The sequence below is a fragment of the Ranitomeya variabilis genome, chromosome 1 (assembly GCF_051348905.1).
Source record: "Ranitomeya variabilis isolate aRanVar5 chromosome 1, aRanVar5.hap1, whole genome shotgun sequence".
In the NCBI taxonomy this organism is placed as follows: domain Eukaryota; kingdom Metazoa; phylum Chordata; class Amphibia; order Anura; family Dendrobatidae; genus Ranitomeya; species Ranitomeya variabilis.
Window position 1 is genome coordinate 111,915,525 of NC_135232.1, and position 25,789 is coordinate 111,941,313.

The window sequence follows — 25,789 nt, forward strand, 5'->3', positions numbered from 1 at the left end:
TTCTGTCATTGCCAGGGAACATCCTCCGGTCTGGAAGCCAGCTTGATCTTCTCCTTTGGCATGGTCCGGGCCAATGCAGCAAGGTTCTTGGTCAGCTCCTGCATTTGGAGGCGTAGTCCTGAGGGAGAATCATCATCGAGGACCTGGGCATCAGCCTCAGCAGGGACCTGAGGATATGATGCCACCTCCTGGTGGTATGTGAGGGTTGGACACTTAGGAGGTACTGCACGGCTAGGTGGGGGTTCGTGCAACACCCGGATGGCGCTGTCCTTAAATTAAGTCTAGGTCAGGGTTTTGCAAAGCCAGAATACGTAATTGAGTCCTGTGGTTGTGAGAAAGAAGCCCCTCATTGAACTGCTCCTTCAAAAGTTTATCTGCATCCTGTATGCTGTTAGGATCCACTTGATTAACAGCCCGGAGTGCCTCCTGCAAATTAAGAGCATAGTCCCGTATACGGTCTTGGGCTCTTTGCTTACATCCGAAGAACTTCATTTTTATCTCTGCAGCGGTGCGGGTGTCAAAGGTATCTTTGAGCTTAGCAAAGATCTGCTGTACAGTCCCTTTATCCACAGCCGGCTGGGATTTTACCTCCCTCAGGGCTGCTCCAGACAGTTGGCCAGTTAGAATGTTAATCTTCTGATGCTCTGTCAGGGGATACACTTCAAACAGGTTACAGAGTCTTTCTTTAAAGTCGGTTAATGGATGTGACTCTCCAGAGTATTGTGTGAGCCATGCTGCTCCAGGTATGTACAGCATGGAGAGGGGCATGATGGCCGCTGTAGTTGTGGCGGTGTCCGACCGGCGTATGAGAGCTGCAGCCTCGGCTAGCTATACGGGGGCTGAGGCTCCATTCTCCGTGGGGCCCGGCGGTGCTATGAGGTCGCCGCCCACTCCCCTCTCAGGTTAGACATGGCTCTTCCCCCTCGCTAACCTGATAGAAGCCGGCATCTCCTCTCCGGAATCTGCGGTGATCCCTCCGGTGCTCCGCTCGGCACTTTACAGCGTCTTTTCTTTCGGCTTTGCTGTACGATGTCTTCACTTCCGGCTCTCTTCTCAGCAGCGCGGCACCCATTTTCCTGCTTCGCACTCTTTTTGACTGGCTCCGCCCATGAAGGTATGGCTCCTCCTCGCGCTCTACCCGGCGCATCAATGGCGGCAGTTTTGGCGCACATGACCCGATTTGCTGGGTCAATTCATCCTGTTCGTGATGTCAAGGTGAGTTGCCCGCCAGGACCGTGGGGTACTCGGTACCAGGTCCGGTGTTCACAAGGGAATGTCACAATGGCTGCGAGCCGGTCCGTGGCCTTAGGCGCCCATGTAAAAGGGAAAGGTGTTTAAAGGGATAAAGTTTATGTTCGTGACACCACCTGTGGTATTCGGTCAGGGGGGACCGACGCTGCTTTAATGGGGTCTGCTGGGTTGATGTTATGGCAGCTAGATGATATATCTTCCCACAGGTGAAGTATATCCCCAGGGCTCCCGGTGTGTAGACGGTGGTATGGTGAGAGGTGCAGGGAAGAACGAGGACACAGGATTGCAGTTTCTTTACCTTGTTTACTGTTGGTTTCAGCAGCCACAGTCCAGGGCACCAGACCACAGGGCAGGCAGAGAAGTCCAGGCAGTCCAGAGACAAGCAAGTTCCCCTGGGTAAGTCAGGTGGGAGCCTACCACTCTGCGCTTTCTGTCTCTAAGTCCCTGCTGCCACTAAGTGTCTCAACAAGGTCTTTAATAGTTCTGCTGTCCTAGGACAGGAACCTGTATGGCAGGCAGCTCGAGCCGTGTGTTGTGGGTTCTCGGTGACTCCAAGCTCCTAAGTGCTGCTGTGCCACAGGTAATTGTGGGCAAAGTTTTGGTAATATAATGCCCTCTGGTTCTGCTCCGTGTCATAGAGTCCACTTAAGTCTCGGGCTCCCGGTTCCCGGCTCCTTGCGCTATAGCTCTTCAGAGGCCTGCTCGTGGTCTCCTGGAGCTCTCACTTTCCTCTGTGCTCCCCTCCTGTCTGTCCTCACACACTGACTCTCTGCACTCACTGAACTCTCTCCGCCTCCAAAACAGGATCTTTATACAGGGAAGCTGCCCTAAAACAGGGATTTGAGCTCCCCCTCCTGGCCTGGAATTGGAAGGTGTTGTGTGTGTGTAAACCTACCAAAGGGAATCCCACTTGACTCTGACATAGCACTATCCTCCCCGAGAGGAAGACAGCACTACTGTGGTACCCGAACTCCTGGGGTGCCACATCAGATTGCTTATCTGATACTCTACACTGCAGAGTATCACATCAGCATCTAACAGGCAGGGAAGGAGGCATGTCAGCGTCTGCTCTCAGCAGAACCCCAAATGACTTCCCTGCACGATGTTCATCTATACTGCTGTCACTACTGACAGCGGCATCAGATGGGTTAAATGCCCACAAATGGTGCTAGCACCAATTGTGGATGTTGCTGTGGGAATCAGCTCTCAAACAGCTCTGACACCCCACACAATGGCCACTGCACTCACCATGAGGCTGCGCCACCTTACATGTACTGCTTTTTGCGGGAATGCAGCTCCTGCAGAGCAGTACATGTATGGCGCATGGCGGGAAGGGGTTACTGGACAAATATGTGTCTGCTTATTTAGTTTGCTTATATAGCTCCAGTAATTTCCACACATCATCATCACCACTGTTTCCATCGAGACTCATAAGCTAAATTCCCTTTCAGTATGTCTATGACATGTAGGAGGAAACCCACACAAACATGAAGAGAACATACAAAGTCATCGTAGATGTTGTCCTTGGTGGGATTTGAACCCTGGACCCCAGCACTGCACGGCTATAGCGCTAACCACTGAGCTATGACTGGGAGCATTCATAAGGATCCTATAGCCTTTTGTGTACTGAAAATAGCAGTCAAAATATACCATGCAGTATACTTTTTCTAATCATAGTCAATGGCAGATGTGTGCAATTTTTTGGGCGTATGTAGAATTACACTGTTCTGGTTAAGGAAATTTCTGAATTTACAAATCTCATCCACATGCTTTCTCTCCAGGTAGATACAACTAGTGTTGCAGGTTTTGCTGCAGATTGCCAGCAACATCTGCTGGTGCAGATACTTGCATGGAAAAATAAAACAGGGTCCCTGTGGATTTGCTTACGGTGCATGTCTTTGACGGTTTAATACTTGGTTGCACACACTTTAGCATTGATGACAGATTTGAAATGTTTCTTGTAGCCATCTATAAGCTTCTTGCATTTCTCAGCTGGTATTTTCTCCCACTCTTCCTTTGCGATTTGTTCCAGCCCTTGAATATTTGCAGGGTTCTTTTTACAATGACAGATTTCAGCACACCCCAAAGATTTTCAATGAGATTGAAGTCAGGACTCATTGCTGGCCAATTTTAAAACAGTCATTTTTTTCTCTTTCGCAACCATTCCTGTGTATTTTTGGATGGGTGATTTGTATCATTGTTCTACTGACCCATGATCTTCGACACAAACCAAGTTTTCTTACACTGGGTAGGACATTTTGCTCTAAAATATCTTGATAATTGTCTGATTTAATGATACCTGTGATGCGGCCAAGGCCTCCAGTACCAGACGTAGCAAAGCAACCCTACAGCATTATGAATCGTCCACCATGCTTAACTGTTGGTAGGATGTTCTCTTCCTTATAAGCTTCATTGGCACTGTCTCCTTACAGTGCACTCCATGGTTGACATGTCATTTTTGACATATGGCTCCAGCACACCATGTCAAAAATTAATTGCTGGAGACAAGGTTACAGAGACTGGCATATGACCAGGCAAGGAACACTATGGGAGCAACATTATGGGTTTTACTAAGGAGAGTATACTCAGATTTTTTTTTTAATTATCAACTCTTCCATTAAAAAAGTAAATCCGCAATAAAATCTGCAAGATTTCATATGGATTTGCCACTGAGGTTTTACTGAGGATTACCTTGTGAACTGACTCTTAAAGATAAAAGATCTTTATAAAACCAGCATCATATATTGGCAGTCCTCCCTAATAAATGTTGTTTATGTCAAGGAAGAACAACAGAGGAAAGCCCCAGAGCTGCTAAATACACCAGCAGTAATATCCATTTATTGTACAATAGGTTCTTGGTGATGAAAACCTGCATTAATTCTTGCCAGAGGCAAATACAGTCACTACATGTGAGCAACATAATAACAATAACACATAAGAATGAAAGCTTGCCAAAAGCCATTTAAATCCCATGATATTACAGACTATTACTGACTGACTTAAAGAATGTAGAGAACAACAAAAAAGTCATGGCTATCAGTCTGTCATGCCCGGCCTTAGTGGGGATGCCAGACCCTGGTCAGATGCTGAGGCTGCTATGGGGAACCTCATTAGGTCTGTCTCGTTCTGCAGAAACAGCCTGTTGGTATTGTAGAATAAGCTGCAGGTGCAAACTGGCATCACATTCTCTCAGCTGTTGTGAGTAGAGTTGAGCGACTTTTACATTTTTCGGATCGAGTCGGGTTTCGCAAAACCCGACTTTGTCAAAAGTCGGGTCGGGTGAAATTGGCCGATTATTGCGTAAAGTCGGGGGCCGACTGAAAACGAAACCCAATGCAAGTCAATGGGGAATCAAAGTCGGCAGTGAGTGGAGGACAGGAAAACACCTACAGTGCCCATTTTAATACCAAAAACATAAATTCTTATTACTGAAGCTTGTCATTCTTAATTTACTTTATAATAATAGTTAGGCATTGAAAAGTGGGGGTCATTTGGCTAAAGTTGGGGGGGGGTAGGGCTGGCTCAAGATTTTCGTGGGCCCAGGAATCGTGGAATACGTCACGGCGGTGGAGCAGGGAGAGGTAAGTATTTCAACTTTGCAAGTGCTGTGATCCTGAGCAAGCAAGGGGGCCCACTCTTTGGCATTGGCACTGGCACAGGGCCCCTCATAGTACGGCGGTGTGTTTGACGGCGGGTGGCGCCTCCCACAGGCAGAGACAGTTTTGCGTACGATGAGGGGCCCTGTGCCAGTGACATCGCCAATGAGTATGCCCCCCACCTGATGAAGGAACCTGCACTTTCATCTGCACCTTCCTCTTTGTCCCCGTGTAAGGTGGTATAGTATGCGGGAAGGGGAACCTGACTTTCAGCAGGGTCAGATTCTGGCTGTGTAGAGTGCAAGGGGAATGTAGTGGTCTGGGCCAATGTACCAGCAGACTCATCTAGCAGTGGCTGGGCAATGGGCAGGATGAGGAGGAAACACAGATATAGGCCCAAATAATAAAGTAGGCTAAATGCAGTTCAAAATTGTAACAGGACCAAACAGACGGCATTGCTTTGTTCAGCAGAGGACAACTGTAAGGAGTAGCAGACACAGTTAGTAGGCCCAAATAATAAAGTAGGCTAAATGCAGTTAAAAATTGGTAACAGGACTAAACAGGCGTCATTGCTTTGTTCAGAGGAGGACAACTGTAAGGAGTGGCAGACACAGTTAGTAGGCCCAAATAATTAAGTAGGCTAAATGCAGTTCAAAATTGGTAACAGGACTAAACTGGCGGCATTGCTTTGTTCAGCGGAGGACAACTGTAAGGAGTGGCAGACACAGTTAGTAGGCCCAAATAATAAAGTGGGCTAAATGCAGTTCAAAATTGGTAAAAGGACTAAACAGGCGGCATTGCTTTGTTCAGCGGAGGACAACTGTAAGGAGTGCCAGACACAGTTAGTAGTCCCAAATAATAAAGTGGGCTAAATGCAGTTCAAAATTGGTAACAGGACTAAACTGGCAGCATTGCTTTCTTCAGCGGAGGACAACTGTAAGGAGTGGCAGACACATACACCACCGTCAGAGACACTTCATTGTACTATGAGCGACCCTGTGCCAGTGCCGTTGCCCAAGAGCGGGCACACCCATCTGTCCAGGCAAATGGCACTCGCACGGGTGCTTGCTCCAGGTGGGGACCACGGCCCTGTGGGGGAGTTAGCCCATTTAGGGAGGTATAAAAATGGCCTATGGTGGACATTCAGCAGCTGCAAATGGAGGAATTGAAGCAGTCAGTAAGAGTAGGCCAAAAGCAAGACATTTTTCAGGCAAGCTACGTGTCAGCAGGGGAAGGTGGGGCCAAATAATTTGAAATCCATGATTGGATCATTTTAATGAAGGTTAGATCATCAACATTTCGAGTAGCCAGACGTGTCCTTTTTTCGTTCAGTATTGAACCAGCAGCACTGAAGACTCTTTCGGATAGCACACTAGCAGCAGGGCAAACGAGCTCCTGTAATGCATATTCTGCCAATTCAGGCCAGGTGTCTATTTTAGATGCCCAGTAATCAAAGGGGAATGACCTGTGAGGGAGAACATCGATGAGGGAGGAAAAGTAGTTCGTAACCATACTGGAAAAATGCTGTCTCCTGTCACTTTGAATCGATGCAGCAGTACCTGTCGTGTCAGTGGTCATTGCGAAATCACTCCACAACCTGGTCATAAAACCCCTCTGTCCAACGCCACTTTGGATTTGTGCACCTCTAACACCTCTGCCATGTTGCCCCCTACGGCTCGTGTGAGAACCATCACCGGCGCTGTGTGCTGGGAATGCCTGAACCAAACGGTGTACAAGAGTTGCTTGTTTGGTAGCCAATATTTGCTCAAGGTTCTCATGTGGCATGATATTTTGTAATTTTCCTTTATATCGTGGATCCAGGAGGCAGGCCAACCAGTAATCGTCATCGGTCATCATTTTGATAATGCACGTTGTATTTAAATTTTGAAGATTCTTCCCTCTGCTAAAGGTCTTTGAGCATTTCTTACAGATAACTTTTGACTGATCATTCGGATCTTGGTTAAAAAATTGCGACACTGCACTCTTCCTACTATCGAATACCTTTTCAGGCATTGCACGCTGTGCTACTTTCACCGGATGGCCACGCTGTCCTAAAACTGTTTTTGTTTTTGACACACGTTTTTGGCCTGATACAGGCCTGCCAGATGACAGCTGTTGCGATGTAGATGGCTGCTGCGGATCATCCTCCTCCGCTTCTGAGCTACTGGCAGCAGCACCCTCCTCCCCCAATGGCTGCCAATCTGGGTCAACAACTGGGTCATCTATCACCTCCTCTTCAATGTCATGTGCACCTTCCTCTGTGTCACCATGTAAGGTGCTATAGCATTCGGGACGGGGCACCATAGTCTCATCAGGGTCAGATTCTGGCTGAGTACACTGTGAGGGCAATGTAGTGATCTGAGTCAATGGAACAGCATAATAATCTAGCTGTGGCTGCACTCCTTGTCCGATTCATCTTGTAATGGGCAGTTAACAATTTCCCTTTCTAACCCAGGCACGGTATGTGTAAAGAGCTCCATGGAGTAACATGTAGTGTCGCCTGACGCATCCTTCACTTTTGGTTTGGGTGAAGGACACAAGGAAACGTCTTGTTCCTGACCGGGAGCATCCACTGATGACTCGCTGCTTTTATATTTTGAACTAGGAGGAGGCGAAAGAGCTAGAGGTTGAGTCAGCAAGGAAAGCCAAAACTTTTTCCTGCTGCTCCGGCTTTAAAAGTGGTTTTCCTACTCCAAGATAAGGGAGCCTTCGAGGCCTTGTGTAGCAAGATGATGACGCTGGCTCAACACCTCCAGCCTTAGGTGCTATTTTGCTTTTCCCACTACCACCAAATGCTCCACCACCACCACCATCAGTACCAGCTGGCAACTACCGCCCACAGCCTCTTCCACCAGACTTCCTCATTTTTGGGAAAATCTAACCAAAATAACAACCGTTATATGGTACTGTAAAACAAGGTAGAAGGTGTATATAAACTTGTTGAGAATTTAAATCTCCCTTTTTTTGGGGGGAGACTGCACCAAAACTCAGGCCCAGTGTATAACACAACACAATGTAAGTGACAGAACGTGGCTGGCTGATATACGACAAACTAACAGAACTGACGTATATCCACTTTGTGACAATTTGAATCTCCCTTTTTTGAGGGGGAGACTGCACCAAAACTCAGGCCCAGTGTATAACACAACACAATGTAAGTGACAGAACGTGACTGGCTGATATACGACAAACTAACAGAACTGACGTATATCCACTTTGTGACAATTTGAATCTCCCTTTTTTGGGGGGAGACTGCACCAAAACTCAGGCCCAGTGTATAACACAACACAATGTAAGTGGCAGAACGTGGCTGGAAGATATATGAAAAAATACAAGGACTGTAGTACAATTTCAATCTCCCTACAATGATCTTAGGACAAGTATGGCAGCAATAAAAAGGACTGATGCACACAAAAGTGTGGACAAATAAACAAGATAACTGTGCAGAAAGGAGCACCAGGATTTTTGCTTTTAAAAAAGCAGTTGGTTTGCACAGCAGCATGTAAACAGCAATGCAGCTATCAGGGAGCCTTATAAGGCAGCCTAATAAGCTACAGAGCTGATGCACAAAAATATAGCCTCCGCTGTCCCTGCAAAAAAAGGTGGTGTTGGACAGTGGAAATTGCTACAGTACAAGCAGTTTGGGGGTTAATCTTCCCTTCCTAACTATATCCGTTCTTCTGATGAAGCTGCAGCAACCTTTCCCTATGCTACGATTGGCAGAAGTAAGATGGCGGTCGGCATGCACGCCCCTTTATAGCCCCTGTGACGCCGCAGAAAGCAAGCCAATCAGTGTCATGCCCTTCTTTAAGATGGTGGGGACCGAGACCTATGTCATCACGCTGCCCACACTCTGCGTCCTCCTTCATTGGCTGAGAAATGGCGCTGAACGCGTCATATGAAACGCGACTTTGGCGCGAAGATCGCCGACCTCATGGCCGATCCCACACTAGGATCGGATCAGGTTTCATGAAACCCGACTTTGCCGAAAGTCGGCGATTTTTGAATTTGTCCGATCCGTTTCGCTCAACCCTAGTTGTGAGGCCATTTGCAAAGAAAAGGCCCTGCTCACCTCAGAACTGGCAATGTTAATACCCCCAGAAGTTGTTTCTAGGACAAGGTCCATTGCTTGGCTCTTTTGAGTTGAGCTTTCTCTTTGTTCAGGTGCCATAGTACTCAGCTCCAAGTCCTGCTCCATCAAGGCACCAATGAGCAGATCCTTAGATTTGTCTGCTTTCTCTATTCCTATCTGCTCACAGAGGTTAATTAGAGCCTCCATACTATGCTTCTTGTATACAGCTGCCATATTGGTATGCAGCCTATCAGGGCCAGACTGGGACTAAAATTCAGCCCTGGCATTTGAAATTACACAGGCCAACTTGTCACATGGTGACTGTATAATATCTTTGTACACTTGTAGGCAGGGCCGGTTTTAGGCAAAGTGGGGCCCTAGGCAAAGTTTAAAATGGGGCCCCAAATGCTAACATATTGCACATCACACAAAAGCATTTCGGTTGTATTTACAAGCGCTGAGTTCAGGCTGCTAAATGAGTTTGATCAACAATACTGAAGTTGTTCAAAGCTTGTTTCCCGGCCTCTTTCCATCAGCTGAAGAATAATGATGGGACAGAACGATCACTAATAGATCACTAACAGATCACCATACAGTATCATGTTATCAGCAGCACATCTACAGTTTACACCGGCGATGTGCTGCTGAGGACAATGATTTTTGTTCCAGCAAAAACAATCTGAATATGCAGCATTTTACTTGTTTAATAAAATACACCCCATAGTCCTCCATATATTATAATGTGCACCACAGTCCTCCATATAGTATAATAGACTCCCTATAGTCTTTCATAGATTAAAATACACTGCTCAGTCCTCCATATAGCATAATACACTCCTCATAGTGCTCCATATAGTATAATGCACCGCCATAGTCATCCATGTAGAACAATTCACTTCCCATAGTATAATGCACCCCATAGTTCTTCATATAGTATAACGTATTCCCCATAGTTCTCGATACAATATAATGCAGCCCACATATAGTATAATGCAGCCACCACCCTACAGAATATAATGCAGCCACCCCAGAGTATAATGCAGCCACCCCATAGATTATAATGCAGCCTGTTATGATCCTAGTGGCAAGGATCGCAGGTCGGACTAGCTAAGTAACTGAACAGACTACTAGCTCTGGGGAAGTGGTAACTAGATTGACCGCAACCTGATCCTATCCACAAACAACTATAGGCAGCCGTGGAACGTTACCTAAAAATCCTAGACGTCTCGTCACGGCCTGAGAAACTGACTATTCCTGGAGGGAAAGTAAGTCCTCACTAGCCTCAGTGGAAGACCCCAAAGATATAGAATAGCCCCCCACAAATATTAACGGTGAGTTAAGGGGAAAGCACAAACACAGAGATGAAATCAGATTTAGCAAATGAGGCCCGCTAATACTAGATAGCAGAAAATAGGAAGGAAACTGTGCGGTCAATAAAAACCCTATTCAAAATATCCACGCAGAGATTGCTTGAGCCCCCGCACCAACTAACGGTGCGGGGGAAGTAACTCCGTACCCCAGAGCTTACCAGCAAAAAGAAATCACATGTTAGCAAGCTGGACTAGACTCATCATACACAGAAATCATATTGCAGGCAGATGAGCAAAAAATATTCAAACAGAACTTAGCTTATCCTGAAGAGGCAGAAAACGAAATAATCAGGAGTAATCAGAATAGCACTGAATACATTGACAGCCGGCAACAAGTGGAAGTGAAGCAGGGCTAAATAGGAGCCTCCCTGGTGAATAACGAGGCAGCTGATCCAGCAGACCCGCAGGATAATAAACCAAACCACCAGGGGGAGCCAAAAAACCAAAGTCACACAATACCATCTGTGACCACAAGAGGGAGCCTGAAAACGGAGTTCACAACAGCAGCCCCCCTCATAGAGTATGATACAACCACCCCTCAAAGAATATAAATATAATACAGCCCCCCATAGAAGATAATGTAGCCCCGAATAGAATATAATACAGCCCACCTCCCCACAGAATATAATGCAGCCCCATCAAAGAGTATGATGCAATCATCCCTCCCAAAATCTAATACAGCCCCCATAGAATATAATACAGCCCACCTCCCCATAATATATAATGTAGCCCCCATAGAATATAATGCAGCTCCCAATAGTATATAACACAGCCTCCCCCATAGAATATAATATACCCCCATAGTATATAACATGGCCTCCCCTATAGAATATAATATACCCCCCCCATAGTATATAGCAAAGCCCACATAGTATATAGCACAACCCGCATAGCAGATAACACAGCCCATGTAGTAATATACAGCACAGCCCACACAGTAGTATACAGCACAGCCTACAGAGTAGTATACAGCACAGCCCACGTAGTAGTATACAGCACAGCCCACATAGCAGTATACATCACAGCCCACATAGCAGTATACAGCACACCCCACATAGCAGTATACAGCACACCCCACGTAGCAGTATACAGCACAGCCCACATAGCAGTATACTGCACAGCCCACATAGCAGTATACTGCACAGCCCACGTAGCAGTATACAGCACAGCCCACATAGCAGTATACAGCATAGCCCACGTAGCAGTATACAGCATGTCCACATAGCAGTATACAGCACAGACCACATAGCAGTATACAGCACAGCCCACGTAGCAGTATACAGCACAGCCCACATAGTAGTATACAGCACAGCCCGCATCTCTCCTCCCCCCGAGAATGGCCCCACAGTCCAGTAAAAAAAAACAAACACACTCCTTACCTCTCCTCGTGCCCACGTTGCTCCCTGCTCCTGTCTCGGCGGCTGCCGCTGCACTGCCTGCCACACAGTGAGTGCGCGCTCACCCGCAGTGTCAGAGGCAGAGTGGGGAATGATGGGAGAGGGGGCATCAGCAGATGCTCTCTTCTCCATCATTGCATTCAACTATGCCGGCGTCTATGACGCCAGTATAGTTGAATTCGGCGACGGCGGCGCTGGTGGGGGGGGTGAGTCGGCATGCAGCAGCCCACTACTGGCACCGGACATTCTGGCATTTGCCAGAAGTTCCTGATGGCCAGTCTGGCCCTGCAGCCTATCACCAACTAAAAGATACAAAAGACAAATGGGAAAGGGAAACTGTTTGCTAGTATGTATATGTAAGCGCTGGGTTGGACCTTGTACAACCGGTGCACTCCTCGCAAGGATACTGTCACGGGTTTACCACAACAGAGAGGAGCCAGAAGACCAACCTGTCTTATATCTACTACTCCTGCACAGATTAAAAGCACTTTACCATCATATTAAACAGTGAAGATTTCTTCTAGCAGTACAGGGCTTAATCTGTTCAGTTGAGAGCTCTTGGAAGCTTACCTGTGTTGATGCTCTCAGCTGTTCAGTGTTGGACATTTCCCATTCATATATATACTAGCCTTTGTCAAGCAGGCCTTACCAGAGTTAGTTTCATGATGCATGGTTCAGGAGCTGGAGGAGTTTTGTTGTTTGGGGAGGCATTTAGTTGATTTATTTAAAAACTGTTGCTTGGATTTGGTTGTATGCAAATCTTCTTCTTCTCCTACTTTGATTTTTCCCTTCCTTCACTACCCGGCATTCCCCCCTGTTGTTTGTGAGAGTATATTTATTTCATTGGCATTTTCCTTTATCCTTGTTCGTCTGGATGGTGTATTTCCATATACTACTAATCCCCTCTTCCTTGGGTGGGGGAAGGGAACAGACTTAGGGCAGATTCAGGACCTCAGTACGTGGCCCAGGCATCTTCACTATTAGAAGTTAACTGGCAAGCAGGGATAACAAGGGTGCCCCTAGCACTAAGGAAAGAGAAGGAGCCCCTGGGCCCAGGGATATTCAACAACTGAGTCATATCATTAACTTTGGTCATACAGCCCTTTTATTTGATGCATCATGGACCCTGTTACTGTTTTGGCAGGGTAACTGCAGAAACTGAAGACAGTGACTTCCAGGCAACCCCTAGTGGACCCCAAGATCGCTTTGCCCGACAGGTTCTCTGGGGGGGGGGGGGAGAGATGTTTGTTGTTTTCAGGGAGACCTGTTAGCTTTACTTTAAGTTACATCTTCCCTCCTCACAAACCAAACAGCAATGGATGGGGATAGTAATTTCCCCACTTCAGGGTGACCTGAAGCCTGGGCATTTTCTCTCCCTGTCGACTCACAATCGCTCCGGACAGTTGAGGAATTTTCTCACATGCTAGATTATATATACGACGACCCCAACCACGTCTCTGTAGCCAAGTCCATGATATCAGCTTCAGCAGGGAGACAAGCCAGCAGAGGAGTATTGCTCTGAATTTTGGAGATGGTCTAAAGGTACTAAGTGGAATGACCTCGTGATCTGTAGCCAGTTCTGTCAAGGTACATATATCTGTAAGGGTAAAGTATGCCTTTGTTTGGAAAACTAAGGATCCCAGGTTGTGGGGATGTTAAGCAACCCAGGTGTACATATCTCCTCCTTAGGTACATCACAATTTTTTTCTATTTTCTATTGGCGGATATCCATTTGGGCAAAAACAAGGTATTTCTGCCTTCCTGGACAGTGGGTTTAACTTGATTGATGCTAGGTTCATCCAGGTCCATGGCCTCAAACCACATACACTGTCTAGACATATACTCATAATGACCATTGACTCTGTACCCTTGAGCCATTTTACTCAGGTCATTCAAATGGTACATCTACATGTAGGGGCCATGCACTCTGAATGTATTGACTATTATGTGCTAGAGGGTCTTTCCTCTCCTGCAGTTCTTGGACTACCTTGGATTACGCTGCATAACCCTGTGGGAGATTGGCAGACTCGGGAGATGGTAAAGTAGAGCTAGTATTGTCAAGAACATTGCTTGGGCACCCGGCTAGCCAAGGTGGATACCCAATCTGTGCCTTAATGCCTTAGTGACCACCAATACATCTTTTTACTGACCTGAGATATAAGAAACTAGCATCCCCATACAGATGACAATCCAGCAGCTATCAGCTGTACACTATCTCTGACAACTTTCTGCATCAGTTGCTATCAGTGTTGGCACTGACCATAGCCTTTTAACCCCTTAAATGCTACTGTCAATAGTGCCTACAGCATCTAAATGGCCAAGAGAGTGCGAGGCTCCCTCTTTAACCCCATTGGCACCATGAGATTTTGACTGCATAGTCTTGCTGTTGCCATGGCAGTACATGACCAAATAACAACCTTAACCCCTTTCTGACATTAGACGTACTATCCCGTCGAGGTGGGGTGGGCCCGTATGACCACCGACGGGATAGTACGTCATATGCGATCGGCCGCGCTCATGGGGGGAGCGCGGCAGATCGCGGCTGGGTGTCAGCTGACTGTTATGATCCAGTGACCGTGGAGCCGCATGATAGACTTTCTCAGGAGTAGGTGGTACCTGTACTGACCGCAAACCCTAAACTAACACCGCAACTAGAAGTAGCCGTGGGATGTACCTAACAAGTCCTAGACACCTCGACACAGCCGAAAGACTAAATACCCCTGTAGATGGAAATGGGAATTCTATCTTGCCTCAGAGCAGAACCCCAAAGGATAGGCAGCCCCCCACAAATATTGACTGTGAGTATAAGAGGAAAGACACACGCAGGCAGAAAAACAGGATTTAGCAAAAGAGGCACTTCTAGCTAAATAGAAAAGGACAGGACAGAATTCTAAGCGGTCAGTATTAAAATCCTAAAAATATCCACAGCAGATAATACAAATATTCTACATCTAACTAAAGACATAGAAAGTATATCTGCATCTCCTGAGAATCCAGCATGACTGAAAAATCCAAACAAAGTCTAACCTGGACAAAAACACAATGAATTGCACTGAATTGCAATTCATCACCCCCTTAGTTAGCGAAAAATTAAAAAATGTATTTATTTCCATTTTCTCATTAGGGTTAGGGCTAGGGTTAGGGTTAGGGCTAGGGTTAGGTCTAGGGTTAGGGCTAGGGTTAGGGCTACAGTTAGGGTTGGCGCTAAACTTAGGGTTAGGGTTGGGGCTAAAATTAGGGTTAGGGTTTGGATTACATTTATGGTTGGGAATAGGGTTGGGATTAGGGTTAGGGGTGTGTCAGGGTTAGGAGTGTGGTTAGGGTTACCGTTGGTATTAGGGATGTGTTTGGATTAGGGTTTCAGTTATAATTGGGGGTTTCCACTGTTTAGGCACATCAGGGGCTCTCCAAACGCGACATGGCGTCCGATCTCAATTCCAGCTAATTCTGCGTTGAAAAAGTAAAACAGTGCTCCTTCCCTTCCGAGCTCTCCTGTGTGCCCAAACAGGGGTTTACCCCAACATATGGGGTATCAGCGTACTCAGGACACATTGGTCAACAACTTTTGGGGTCCAATTTCTCCTGTTACCCTTGGGAAGATACAAAACTGAGGGCTAAAAAATAATTTTTGTGGAAAGAAAAAAGATTTTTTATTTTCACGGCTCTGCGTTATAAACTGTAGAGAAACACTTGGGGGTTCAAAGTTCTCACAACACATCTATATAAGCTCCTTGAGGGGGTCTAGTTTCCAACATGGGGTCACTTGTGGGGGGTTTCTACTGTTTAGGTACATTAGGGGCTCTGCAAACGCAATGTGATGCCTGCAGACCAATCCATCTAAGTCTGCATTCAAAATTACGCTCCTTCCCTTCAGAACTCTGCCATGCGCTCAAACGGTGCTTCCCCCCCACTTATAGGGTATCAGCGTACTCAGGACAAATTGGACAACAACTTTTGGGGTCCAATTTCTTCTCTTACTCTTGGGAAAATAAAAAATTGGGGGTGAAAATATCAGTTTTGTGAAAAAATATGATTTTTTATTTTTACGGCTCTGCATTATAATCTTCTGTGAATCACATAATGGGTCAAAGTGCTCACCACACATCTAGATAAGTTCCTTAGGGGGTCTACTTTCCAAAATGGTGTCACTTGTGGGGGGTTTCAATGTTTAGGAACATCAGGGGCTCTCCAAACGCAACATGGCGCCCCATCTCAATTCCTGTCAATTTTGCATTGAAAAGTCAAACGGCGCTCCTTCCTGTTAGGGGTCAAGTTCCTGCCTCTGCACAGGGGGAATCTCGGGCCATCTCTGCTGCGGTCTCCCATTCTTCTTCCGCCACAGTGGAACCTGCTCAGTGGAGACGTCGGTCCCAGCGTCTCGCTCAGTCTGACTCTGTGCAAAGGGTTACTGCTGCTTTTCCAGCTTCTGCCATTGAAGCCAGTGCTGGGCAGTGGCGGGCAGATGCTTTTGGGACTAAGTCCTGCTTTTCTCCTTCTGAGCATGCCCAGGGTAAGATCTCTCACTGGAGATCGAGGGTCACATGCTTGGATACTGCAGCAAACCCATTGGTTCTCCAGGAAGGTCCTGAAGGTGCTTAGGCTCTGTGACAGCCTCTCATTGGTCCTTCTAGGAAGGTCCTGTACTTGCTGCAGCTATATAAAGTTTGCATGGCCACAGAGCCATGCGCTAGTATCAATGCATGTTATGAGTTTTGCGCCAATGTGGTCACGCTTGTGTGGATTCAGGGACCCGGCTGAAATAAGCCACTTAGAATACCGGCACCTCCGGTGAGGAGATTGTGTGTATGGTTTCAGGGCCCCGGCTGAAATAAGCCACCTAGAATACCGGCTCATCCGGTGAGGAGATTGTATGTTTGCCTCCTTGACTGCGTGACCACAAGCTGCTATCTGCTCAGCAGTTACTGTGTATTCCTGTGGAGTTTAACAGGACACAGTCCTTTCTTTATAGCAACTCTGTGAAGCAACAGAGATCGCTTCTACCACCATATAGTGCCGCCGTTTGCCAGCAGCAGGTTCTTTTCCTGCACGGTGGATGCTGGGCTGCGAACGCACCAAATAACATCTCTATATTTACTCGGTGCGTTCCGCCAGCCCTAACACTTCCCTTCCGAGCTCTCCCATGCACCCAAACAGTGGTTTACCCCCACATATGGGGTATCAGTTTACTCAGGACAAATTTTACAACTTTTGAGGTCCAATTTCTTCTCTTACCCTTGGGAAAATAAAAAATTGGGGGCGAAAAGATCATTTTTGTGAAAAAATATTTTTTATTTTTACGGCTCTGCATTATAAACTTCTGTGACTCACTTAATAGGTCAAAGTGGAGTCACCACACATCTAGATAAGTTCCTTAGGAGGTGTATTTACCAAAATGGTGTCACTTCTGGGGAGTTTCAATGTTTAGGCACATCAGTGGCTCTCCAAACGCAACATGGCGTGCCATCTCAATTCCTGTAAATTTTGCATTGAAAAGTCAAATGGCGCTCCTTCGCTTCCGAGCTCTGCCATGCGCCCAAACAGTGGTTTACTCCCACATATTTGGTATCAGCGTACTCAGGACAAATTGTATAACAACTTTTGGGGTCCGTTTTCTCCTGTTACCCTTGGTAAAATAAAACAAATTGGAGCTGAAGTAAATTTTTTGTGAAAAAAAGTTAAATGTTCATTTTTATTTAAACATTCCAAAAATTCCTGTGAAACACCTGAAGGGTTAATAAACTTCTTGAATGTGGTTTTGAGCACCTTGAGGGGTGCAGTTTTTAGAATGGTGTCACACTTGGTTATTTTCTGTCATATAGACCCCTCAAAATGACTTCAAATGAGATGTGGTCCCTAAAAAAAATGGTGTTGTAAAAATGAGAAATTGCTGGTCAAATTTAACCCTTATAACTCCCTAACAAAAAAAAATTTTGGTTCCAAAATTGTGCTGATGTAAAGTAGACATGTGGGAAATGTTACTTATTAAGTATTTTGTGTGACATATCTCTGTGATTTAATTGCATAAAAATTCAAAGTTGGAAAATTGCGACATTTTCAAAATTTTTGCCAAATTTCCATTTTTTTCACAAATAAACACAGGTAATATCAAAGAAATTTTACCACTATCATGAAGTACAATATGTCGCGAGAAAACAATGTCAGAATCACCGGGATCCGTTGAAGCGTTCAAGAGTTATAACCTCATAAAGGGACAGTGGTCAGAATTGTAAAAATTGGCCTGGTCATTAATGTGCAAACCACCCTTGGGGGTAAAGGGGTTAAAGTCTGCTGGCTATAGTGGCATGTTCTGAACTTATAACAATTTAAGTGATAAAAATCAACTTTTTCATTCCTGTCATATCACTTTGCATTAATTCCTGAAAAGCACCTGAAGTGTTAATGAACTACCTTAAAGCAATTTTGATTATGCTGACGGGTGCGATTTTTAAAATGGTATCACTTTTGGGGGCTTCCAATATAAAGTCACTTCAAAACTGAACAGGTCCCTATAAAATAAGTTTTGTTAATTTCCTTGAAAAAATGAAAAATTACTGCTACATTTTTAAACCTTCTAAAATGCTAATAAAATAAAACAACATTTTACAAATAGTGTTGATGTAAAGCAGGTATAAGGTAAATGCTATTTGTTAATGTTTTTGTGTGGTATGACTATCTGGATTAAAGGGATAATCATTCAAAATTTGAAAATTTAAATGCACTTGCTTTCAACTTATTTAGTTATAGCAAGGTTTTTTGCTCATTTTGTTTCTTGTAGGTTTTGTGCGCTTTATGGCCAATGTGAACATACGTTTATGTGCTGTGTGTATACCAACTTAATCCAAGCTCAATTTTTGTGTTTTTAAAGTTTGAAAATTTTGGTTTTTGTTTCATCAATGGGAAATGTTGAAGTATTTTAGAGTTATTACAACACAAAGTGACACATGTCAAATTAAAAAAGAAAAAAGCCCAGTCACTAAGGGGTTAATACCAAGAACTTCCTCTCCATCATCCTCATGATTGAGCTATTAATCTTATTCCTGGGGTCAAGCTGTCAAAAAACAAACTACATAATATATTTCATCTAGAGTAGGCAGGCCATGAAAGACTATACTACAGAAAGTCTGGTAAAGAGTCATATCAGTACATCCTCATCCCCAGTTTCTGCTGTGGTTTTCTATGTAAATAAAAAAGGTGGGGGGGTTACGCCACTGCCTAGATTTCTGCAAATTCAATCAAATCACGTTCTGGGATCTGTATACTCTCCCTCTGATCCCAGACCTCTTTAATGAGATCATGGAAGCCAAACAGATACTGATTTCATTCTCAATTTAGCTCTTTTAATAGAGATCGGTCTTCAGTATTACCTGACAAAGGGTCGTGAATAATTTGAAGAGGATGGGTCCAAATATAAGTGTGTGGCTGATCAGAGACATTTGGTAGGTCTGGATCAGTGTGTTGGTGATTTGGTGTGGTTATCCTCGAAGAATAAAAAGGTGAAGGTTCCTTCCTGGAAACTGGGACCTAGTTTAATCGGTCCTTATAAGATTGTAGCCGTCATCAATTCTGTAGCATTCTGCCTTGCTTTGCCGCTCACCTTTAGGATTCACAATGTGTTTCACCAGCCTCTACTCAAAAAATATATTGTGCCCAATGTGCCACCACTAGTGTTGAGCATTCCGATACCGCAAGTATCGGGTATCGGCCGATACTTGCGGTATCGGAATTCCGATACCGAGATCCGATACTTTTGTGGTATCGGGAATCGGAATCGGAAGTTCCCAGTGTATGATTCCCAGGGTCTGAAGGAGAGGAAACTCTCCTTCAGGCCCTGGGATCCATATCCATGTAAAAAATAAAGAATTAAAATAAAAAATAGGGATATACTCACCCTCTGAGGCGCCCTGGTAGTAACCGGCAGCCTGCTTTGCTTAAAATGAGCGCGTTCAGCACCTTCCATGACGTCACGGCTTCTGATTGGTCGCGTGCCGCTCATGTGACCGCCACGCGACCAATCACAAGCCGCGACGTCATTCTCAGGCCCTAAACTCCTCATTCTAGGAATTTAGGACCTGAGAATGACGTCGCGGCTTGTGATTGGTCGCGTGGCGGTCACATGATCGGCACGCGACCAATCAGAAGCCGTGACGTCATGGAAGGTGCTGAACGTGCTCATTTTAAGCAAAGCAGGCTGCCGGTTAACAGCGGTAAGGTGCAGGGGCCTCCGGACGGGTGAGTATATCAATATTTTTTATTTTAATTCTTTATTTTACACATTAATATGGATCCCAGGGCCTGAAGGAGAGTTTCCTCTCCTTCAGACCCTGGGAACCATCAGGATACCTTCCGATACTTGGTGTCCCATTGACTTGTATTGGTATCGGGTATCGGTATCGGCGATATCCGATACTTTTCGGGTATCGGCCGATACTATCCGATACCGATACTTTCAAGTATCGGACGGTATCGCTCAACACTAGCCACCACTACCTCCATCTCCAGTCATTGATGATGAAAATTAGAAGTTTCAGATTGTTAAGATCGTTGATTCTCATTTGGTTCATCGGTCTCTTCATTATCTGAAGCGAGAGCATGGGTACCAGCATCTGATGTTCATGGTCATCACCTGTAGATGCGGGGGTACTGTCATGGGTTTACCGCAACAGAGAGGAGCCAGAACTCCGTGCTGTCTGATTTTTCCTACTCCTGCACTGATTAGAAGCACCACCACTTAAAAAGTTCAGGTTTCTTCTAGCAGTACAGGGCTTAATATTTTCAGCTGAGAGTTCCTGGAAGCTTACCTGTGTTGATGCTCTCAGCTGTTCAGTGTTGGACATTCCCCATTCATATATATATACTGGCCTTTGGCAAGCAGACATTGCCAGATTGGCTACATGTCTCATGGTTCAGGCGCTTGATGAGTTTTGTTGTTAAAGGAGACATTTGATGGATTTAGCTAAAGTCTGTTGCTTGGTTTTGGTTTTATGCAAATCCTCTTTTTCTCCTGCTTTGATTTTTCCCTTCCTTCACTCCCTGGCATTCCCCTCTTCCCTCAGTGGGGAAGGGAAAAGACTTAGGGCTGAATACGGAGCTCAGCAAGGTACGTGGTCCTTGCAACTTCATTATTAGAAATATTAGTGTAGGGATAGCTAGGGCATCCCTAGCGCTAGGGACAAGGAAGGAGCCCTGGGATAGTAACAGAGTCGTGACATATACTATTTATTTAGTACAGGGAATAACTGCTTTAACCAAGCATTAATCCTTAATTAGAAATTTAAAAAAGCTCTATCCCACCACTGCCCCCTAGTTGTCATGTACACACTTCTCAGCACCTGATGCGGGATGCGCATGCAAGGATTAATTTATCTCCTCACACATTCCAGTTCTAAACCTCTGTTTTTGGATATGAAGTGAGCATAAATCACACCCAGACAAAGTCCACACATCCCAGTTACTTAACGCACACTGCCACCTCTCATCACACACACGGGTGCACATTGCGGCTAGCCAATCAGGGCGCAGGAAACACCCACAATGTTCTGACACAGCGGCTTCTGTCATTGGATATAAATAGAAGACATCTTGTTTTAGCGCCATTTTGACACTGTAAGCGCAGAGAGGCTGATCCTGATGCTGCCACCGTTAACAGCAAGATTTTAGCTAGTTAGTTAGGTGGTTGTATATCAGTCAGATGGTGTAGCTAGATAGTGTCCAGTGTGGCTGTAATATTTACTTTCCAGAATTTTTTTTTACTGAGGTCCATAGACAAAGCCAGCAGGGCACATGTCCTACAAGTGTGTTGTTGCATTGCTTCTATAGTGCTCCATGCACGAGCAAAAATTGTTTGGAGCATCTTGTCAATATTATACAGCCCTTATCGATAGACACCAAAAAATTTTTCTGTTCTTTCTGATCCTCAGCTGATCCCATCTGCACATGTGGTTCCAGATTCCCTACAGTGCCTGCCTGCATTTTTCATCCCTTTCTTGGGCCATAGCAGCTTACCCGCTGTATGGGGTCAGCTGCCAAATTCTGTAGGTCAGCCATGGAGTAGTACTTTGTGCCACCTCTTTGTACCTCCTTGGGTCGCAGTTTTCAACTGCGGCTACTTGTCCGGGTAGGGATTTGGTAGGCCACCTAGTTACACCCCTTCCAGGCTTTCAGAAGGATACGGAACAGTGATTCCACCACCTTGCCTGTTATAGTCTCCATCCGCTGGGTTGGCTGTAGTGGAAAAGATGTCGGTCCCCGTTATACTAATTCTACATTATTGCAATTGATGCTACTTTGTTGGTGTCTGCCACTAGTTTTTGCAAATGTGTAGAGTCCTGGTTGGGTCTCCTTCATGTGTGTTGCCTGTAGCAGTAGGCCTCCATGACCGTCAGGCCTTCACTTCCTTGGAATCAATTTTTCTGACAATGAGTCTGCAAAAATTATATTTGTGCCATCTTAGTGTGGCTCAACATGAAAGCAGGTAGAGGTGTTGCATGTGGTATCATCGATCCTTCACCTTCCTCATCTTACTGTGACGCTAAATTGAAAGCTGTAAATTCTGTCCCAGACCCCATTACCTCATGCCTGGCTGATTGCTGCAGTGGCATGCTAAAATCTGTACTGTAGGTGAATTGAGGCCACTTTCCTGGTGTCTGTCCCTCATTTGATGTGTTTTGGCAGCATTTGGGGCCGTTATAAGGTGTTGTGCATGCGTTTGTTTTTGCCTTCCATTGACGTGAATAGCGTTCGGTTATGTTCGGCAAATATCCAATGAATTAATTGGCGAAAATTGCAATTTCGGCGAACATAATCCAAACCACATTGAAATATTCGCTCATCTCTACTCCTGACCATAGGCTCATATATCCACGATGACCCGGATTGGCCCATATAAAAGTTTCTGTTTGTGACTGTATGAAGGATGGCATAAGAGAGATCATGCACAATCCCACTTCTGCCACCAGATGTGAAGCATGGCACCAAAGAGAGCACACCTGATCCCACTGCTACCTACAGATGTGATGAACCCCCACCTCACCACTCCGCATGACATCACTATTGTGTTGGAGGCAGGGCTGGACAGGCAATCGGACACTTCTGGCAAATGCCAGAAGGGTCGGTGCCAGTAGTGGGCTGCTGCATGCCGACTCAGCCCCCCACCAGCGACGCATTCAACTATACCGGCGTCTATGACACCGGTATAGTTGAATGCAATGATGGAGAAGAGAGCATCTGCTGATGCCCCCTCTCCCATCATTCCCCGCTCTGCCTCTGACACTGCGGGTGCGCGCACTCACTGTGTGCCAGGCAGTGCAGCAGCAGCTGCCGAGACAGGAGCAGGGAGCAACGCAGGCACGAGGAGAGGAGAGATGAGGAGTGGGTTTTTTTTACTGGACTGTGGGGCCATTCTCGGGGGGAGAGATGCGGGCTGTGCTGTATACTACTATGTGGGCTGTGCTGTATACTGCTAAGTGGGCTTTGCTGTATACTACTGTGTGGTATATGCTGTACACTGCTACATGGGCTGTGCTGTATACTGCTACGTGGGCTGTGCTGTATACTGCTACATGGGCTATGCTGTATACTGCTACGTGGGCATGCTGTATACTGATACGTGGGCTGTGCTGTGTACGGCTATGTGGGCCCCCGGAAGAAGCTTACGGGCGAAACGCGCGTCGGGGCGCACGAGGAAGGATTGGTGTACTCTCACTTCACACAGCTGCCGTTTTTTTGGTCTGCTCTTGGTGTAAGTAATTATGATCTGTGTACTATTATAGCTGTCTATACTTGTGGACATTGGATACTTTTCTCGTATGCTGGTAGCAGTGGGTATGTTTATAGTACTGGGGGTGGTCAACAGCTATGAGTGACACATGGTATAATAGTTATCTGTTTTCCCTTTTCCTCCAGGAGTGGTGATTAGGTTTACAATACACCACTATCTGTATATTTGGAGGAGTTGTAAGGACATCATGAGCTTACCTAATCTGGCAGAGACATTGTTATATGTATTACTAATATAGTAATGTGAGAGCTTCCCTTCTCTATTTCATAGACACTCTGTTTGTGGTTCTATGTTTTGTTTTGTTTGATTATGGGTTTTATTGTTAAAGGATAAAATAAAGATTGAATTTTAATATATACTTTGGGTCTCTTCATGTGGCTAAAGTAACGTAAGTCCACAATGGTTGTAAAATTATTCTGAAGTGCCATAAATTATAGAGGACTAGTGATTATTATGTGGGCTGTGCTGTATACTACTATGTGTGCTGTGCTGTATACTACTACGTGGGCTGTGTTATCTGCTATGCGGGTTGTGCTATATACTATGGGGGATATATTATATTCTATGGGGAGGCCATGTTATATACCATGTGGCTGTGTTATATACTAATGTGGGGGTATATTATATTCTATGGGGGAGGCTGTTTTATATACTATGGGGGGTATATTATATTCTATGGGGAGGCTGTGTTATATACTATGGGGGGCTGCATTATATTCAATGGGGGCTACATTATATATTATGGGGAGGTGGGCTGTATTATATTCTATGGGGGCTGTATTAGATTTTAGGAGGGATGATTGCATCATACTCTTTGATGGGGCGGCATTATATTCTGTGGGGAGGTGGGCTGTATTCTATTCTATTCTGGGCTACATTATCTTCTATGGGGGGCTGTATTATATTTATATTCTTTGAGGGGTGGTTGCATCATACTCTATGAGGGGGGCTACATTATATTCTATGGGGTGGCTGCATTATACTCTGGGGTGGCTGCATTATACTCTGGGGTGGCTGCATAATATTCTGTATCGTGGTGGCTGCATTATACTATATGTGGGCTGGATTATACTGTATCAAGGACTATGGGGAATAAGTTATACTATATGAAGAACTATGGAGTGCATTATACTATGGGAAGTGAATTGTACTACATGGATGACTATGGCGGTGCATTATACTATATGGAGCACTATGAGGAGTGTATTATGCTATATGGAGGACTGAGCAGTGTATTTTAATCTATGAAGGACTATAGGGAGTGTATTATACTATATGGAGGACTGTGGTGCACATTATAATATATGGAGGACTATGGGGTGTATTTTACTAAACAAGTAAAATGCTGCATATTCAGATTGTTTTTGCTGGAACAAAAATCATTGTCCTCAGCAGCACATCGCCGGTGTAAACTGTAGATGTGCTGCTGATAACATGATACTGTATGGTGATCTACTAGTGATCGTTCTGTCCCATCATTATTCCTCAGCTGGTGGAAAGAGGCTGAGAAACAAGCGTCGAACAACTTCAGTATTGTTGATCAAACTCATTTAGCGGCCTAACCGAAATGCTTTTGTGTGATGTGCAATATGTTAGCATTTGGGGCCCCATTTTAAACTTTGCCTAGGGCCCCACTTTGCCTAAAACCGGCCCTGCCTACAAGTGTACAAAGATATTATACAGTCACCATGTGACAAGTGGGCCTGTGTAACTTCAAATGCCAGGGCTGAATTTTAGTCCCAGTCCGGCCCTGGTTGGAGGGATCATGCGGTATGGTCTAATCACATGCATCAATGTGACATGACCCCTGGGGACACGTAAGGTCAATTTGGCAAAGTTTTACACAGAAACCCCAGGTCGACACAGGCCCAGGTAGGAATGAGGAGAGAGAGAAGGTGGCCCAAGCAGTCTCGACGTTGCATTACACTCGCTCACAACCCTGACAGGCTGAGAAGCCCCTTTCACTAGCACCAGTGAAGCAGAGCCTGCCAGCCCTGTCGGACTGCCACCAGTTCCATATAAACCCGGTCCATTAATGGGATTGTATAGGGCCAGAAACCAACCCTGGTAGCATGTGATGTTAAACCTGAGAACACTGAGGAGTAGATTAGTGGATTGAGATAAAAGAGCAGACCTAGGTTAAATTATATATTTATAAATTCATTTTTAATCTCCTTAAGGGCACACTAGGTAAAACACTATATACTCAATGGTTATACATATACAGCGGTCAGATATGCAAATACAGGTGAAGTAAAAAAGATGTAAGCAGATGAATCATGTCAGTTACTGGTCTGATGTTTGACCATGAGTGCTAAGCCACATGG